General features: G+C 36.9%; 1 non-coding gene across 1 annotated transcript; it reads left to right on the top strand.

Annotated features, from left to right (window-relative positions):
* The first annotated feature begins 207 nt into the window (after positions 1-207).
* On the top strand, positions 208-308 carry LOC132650283 (small nucleolar RNA U13). Its single transcript, XR_009588651.1, has one exon. It is a non-coding gene; the product is annotated as a small nucleolar RNA U13 (small nucleolar RNA).
* The last annotated feature ends 4817 nt before the right edge of the window (positions 309-5125 follow it).

Raw genomic sequence — 5125 nt, 5'->3', positions numbered from 1 at the left:
ATTTTACTCCTCTTTTTCTCCTCTGCTCTTGCTAGTGTTTGCCGTAGGCAAAAATAAATAAATAATAGTTTTTTATCCAGACTTCTAGTATCTTCCAAAAATCAAAAATAAATATGTTTTCATTTTAACTGCCCTTTCTTTTCATAGTTCTCTTAACATCGGTTAAAATTTTAAAATACTTTCTAGTATAGTTAAAAACATTGCCAGATCCTCTTGCGGTTCAGAAGCATAATCATTAGTTTTTAAATATCAATGGATATGTACCTGCTCAAACTATATTATGACTCTGGCAAATTACCCATCTGAAATTTAAAATATGTATATGTATATACTTAATAAATATATCATATATATAATTATATTTGTATATAAATATATAATATAATCTATATAAAGATATATAGATATAGATAAATATATATATATACTATCGACTGTAGATAAAACTTACTTGACAATTTAAAAAGCTGTAAAATTTCATCTAAAACTTAAACCATAGGCTTTCTTTAGAGTATGCCAATCACAGCTTAGTTTTTAAAGCATGTTGTAGAATCTTGTACTTTTAATTCTGGTCCAAGGGCTAACGTTGTCCAAGGAAACTTTAATGTCATTACTACCTATAGAGGGAAAATAGCCTTTGACAACATCAAGCATGGCTTTTTATGTTAAGTTAGTTAATGGATTTATTCTTTGACAGTTTCATAAAGATATATAGTGAACTTCAATGATTTCCTCCATTATCCTCTTATTCTCCTGCCCCATTTTGCCTAACTATCTCTTTCCAGGAAATTCCCCTCCCACTTTCATATCATTTTTGTCTATGTATATAAGATTAACTGAGTTAAATTATAATTACTTGTATGAACATAGTTGACAGGTTATTTACTTGAAAATTGGCAACTCTTCAGTGGGTACACCATGAAGAACTTGTTATCTTCTCCATGGAGGAGTTTCCTCTCCAGGACACTTTGGAAAAGGATGCACTCAGTCCTGATGTGACTTGATGTGCTGTGGTGGGTTGGTAAAAGTGATTCTCCTTTCATGAGGGGTAGGAGTAGAAGGGAAGGGAAACCAGCAAGAAGAGAGAGGGAAGGAGGAAGGAATGGAAGGAGAGAAGGGAAGGTGGAAAGAAAGAAAAAAAGAACAAAAGAAAGAAAGAAAGAAAGAAAGAAAGAAAGAAAGAAAGAAAGAAAGAAAGAAAGAAAGAAAGAAAGAAAGAAAGAAGAAAATCTGGCTTGGAGCAGAAAAGTGGCTTAGCAGATAAAAGCACTTTGCAGAAAGCCTCCTGTGGTGGTACAGATGAGAAATGCCTCTTATAAAGTCTCAGGCATTTGAATAGCTGGGCCCCAGTTGGTGGCCTTGCTGGAGGAAGTGTGTCACTGTGGGAAAACTTGGAGGTCTTAAAGCCTCTAGCCATTTCCTGTTTGTTCTCTCTGCTTCCTAATTGTGCTTCAATAGGTGCACTCTCAGCTTACTGTTCCAGCTATACCTACTGGCCGTGCCTTACAATAATGAACTCTACATCTGGAACAATAAGCTCAAATAAACTCTTCCATAAGTTAAAAAAAAATGAAGAGCTTGTTATTTTCAAGGCTGACTATAACTGTTTTTAATTTTAAATAAAATTTAAATATATGAATATTTTGTATGCATCTATGTCTGTAACTATGGATACCAAAAAAGGGCATTGGATCCCCTGAAAATGGAGTTACAATCGGGTTATGAGCCACCATGTAGATGCTAAAAATTGTACTGAGGTCTTCCAGAAGAAAAGCCTCTACTCTAATGCTGAGCCTCCACAATTACTTGTTTAACTTACCAGTCCTTGGGATAACTAAAGGTATAAAAATTTCTTTATTTATCTATAAAAAGAAATAAGCCTGAAACTTAAGTCAATTTTTTTTGTTTTGTTTTATGTTTTTTTGATCTTTTTTTATTTTTATCAGTTACATTTTATTAACTCTGTATCCCAGCCATGTCCCGATCCCTCATTCCCTCCCAGTCCCTCCCTCCCTCCCTCATCTCCACCGTGCCCCTTTCCAAGTCCACTGATAGGGGGGACCTCCTCCCCATTCATCTGATCCTGTTTTATCAGGTATCTTCAGGACTGGCTGCAAAGCCCTCCTCTGTGGCCTAACAGGACTGCTCCTCCCTTCGGGAGTGGGGAGACCAAAGAGCCAGTCATTGAGTTCCTGTTAGAAATAGTCCTTGTTCCCCTCACTTTGGGAAACCAATTGGTTACTGAGCTACATCTGTTACAGGCTGAGCTACATTGGTTACAGGCTACATCTGAGTGGAGGTTCTAGGTTATATCCATACAAGGTCCTTGGTTGAAGTTTGTAAAATTTATATCCAAAATTACTAGGTTTGATTGTGTCTAGTAATCATTAACAGAGTTCAATAATATTAGTATTATTAGAATAAATTAACATGGTTCTGAAAAAAAGATAATGATACAAATGTTCAAGTCATGAAGCAGCTCTATCATTTTATTTATTAAATTTTATTGTCAAAACTTCAGTTTTATTTACAAATTCAACTTTCATAGCAACCAACTGATCTTTGTTGTTTTTGTTTGTTTGTTTTGGTTCTTTTTTTTTTTTGGAAGGGTCTACTTGATTGGGTTCTTATATTTACCACCCTTCTAACCCCTGTTCTACCCTAATTCCTGCCAAACCCCAAACACTAGGTAGGAGAGAAAGAAAGTTAGAGGAAAAGTAGGGATTTTTTACTATAATTTTTATTTTTTTATATGAATCACAGGTCATTCACTTTGTATCCCAGCCGTAGTCCCCTCCCTCATTCCCTCCCAATCCCACCCTCCCTCCCTCATCTCCTCCCTGCCCCTTTTCAAATCCACTGATAGGGGAGGTCCTCCTCCCCTTCTATTTGAACCTAGCTTATCAGGTATCTTCAGGACTGGCTGTAATGTCCTCCTCTAGCAAGGCTGCTCCTTCCTTGGGTGGTGGGGGAGGGGGGGTCAAAGAGCCAGCCATTGAGTTAATGTCAGAAATAGTCCCTGTTTCCCTTACTAGGTACCCACTTGGATTCATATGAAAGAAAGTAGGGAATTGACCTCTTTAGACTACTTCCTGCTGTATAGGGGTTTCAGGTTCCTAACAGGTCCAATCTTCCTTGTCAGAATATCCAGCAACCCTGCAAAACAGCAAACCAACAATAGCAGCAGGAAGCAGCAATAGCAAGAACAAACTATGGACAAGCAGGATATTGGGAAATTGCCCAACTTTGCAGAGACAAGGTAGGCCAGTCCTTCAAATTTCCTGCTTCACAGATAAGTCTGTCAGATATTCTGGGCCTGTAAGCCAAATGTGGTTCTCTATTGTGATTCAGCATCTTTTAACTGTTACAGGACAAGGCTTTTTGAATCTGACCAGTCCTCAAACTGAATGAAAGATTTGGTTCTTAAATCCCCTACCTCTTTTACTCTTGAGGGAACAAAGCAGTCAGCCCAGTGTCAGAGTACTCCTCTCCCATAGACTTAGTGCTTTTGCACTGGTTAGGACTATTTGAATTTTAATTAGGCTAATGAAAAGTAGACAATGTGCTGAGCACTTCTATTTTGAAATATGAACATAAGCCCTACATGTTGAGCCAAAGATAGAGTCTAGACTTTTTGGTCTCATCACTGTTTTCATGTACCTTCAACAACTGATGTGTTTTTAGCTCCAAAGGACCAAATGCACCAATAAAAGCAATGTTTTAAGTACAACTCATTTGTCTGCATTCAGAGTAAGGCCTTCAGTTAATGGGTCAGATATAAAGGAAAGACTGCTATGTAGTCTAGGGACTCTCAGTACGGAATGCTCTGGACTTCAAAGGCAGCTATGATGTTTGACAATGAACTCCCTCCTCCTATGGGCCTGACAAATGTTTGATCAAAATCTTTACATATGTGTTTGGGGAGTTTTTCTTCTACAAGGTTGTCATGATGTGACCTTTCTAATTTACTATTTAAGGAGCTTTGCCATGAATAACTATGAAAGCTTATCTAGGTGCCATTTAACAGAAATTCTCAAAGGCTTTTTGAAACAATTTCATTTAGAATTATGCAATAGAATGTAATCAAAATATCCTAATCCTGTGAATCAAGACTTCATCATTTCCACCCTTGCTCTAAATTACTGTATCAACTTTTCTAAGTTCCCTTCTCTTTTAAAAAATTCTCTTTATAATATTAATGTAAAAAATATTACTCCTTGTTTTAGGTAAGTATGTGTGAGTGAAATCTGGCTTCACTTGAAGTTGTTTTTAGGGAGCAGTGAGCAGGGATAGTGGGGGAAACATTTAAATCCACAAATTTCTCCTTTAGAAATACATTCAAGCCATACCAAGTCATTTTTCTCTACCCTACAGAAACACAATTGCTCTTCTCACACCTCAAAAGCACCTAGTTACTGTCATTAACAATATACAGTGGAGATAACTACAAGGTAGGCACCAAACAAACATGATTTATCAATCGAGGCCTTGATTGTCTTTATGTATTACACACTCTGAATTCCATAAAAAGTTGTATAACATGCAAATTTAAATTGCCCAAAAGCTAAAGCACCAACAATTCCATTTACTTCAAGATCTCATAGGAAGGAAAAATATAATAAGGCACAGGTAGTCAGATAGATAAGGGTTTCATGATAGACTATTTAGTGGAACTATGAGAAATCACTTTTCCTTAAGCAAGAATATGTGTCAAATCAGTTGAATCCCTGGTGTCATGGACCCAGGAGGAATTATTTAACTTTGAAGTATTAGGGCAGGGAGGGAAAAGGAAACAAACAGAAACTCCTGAAAAATGATTCACAGAGGTAGCACACATCTGTAATTGCAGCCTTTGGAAGGCAGAATCAGGAAGATTCTCATGAGCTCAATCCTAGCCTGGGTTACAGGAAGAGTTTCCATCTTATAAAATAATGTTTCATAACTTGGTTAACTACCAAAGCAGTGGGACATTAAGCTAAGTGCAGGAAACATGTAAACCTGAGCCCTTGTAAGTGATTGTATAAATTGCATGATAAGGAAGTCAGTATTAAACTGTCTCAGTTCCAGATGGCCTTTGTAAATAAAAGAGAAGGCTGAAATTCTTTTCCTGGTGGCCTTAGATTGC

This window comes from Meriones unguiculatus, chromosome X, assembly GCF_030254825.1.
Source record: "Meriones unguiculatus strain TT.TT164.6M chromosome X, Bangor_MerUng_6.1, whole genome shotgun sequence".
Classification (NCBI taxonomy): domain Eukaryota; kingdom Metazoa; phylum Chordata; class Mammalia; order Rodentia; family Muridae; genus Meriones; species Meriones unguiculatus.
This window is presented reverse-complemented; position numbering and strand designations above follow the sequence as displayed.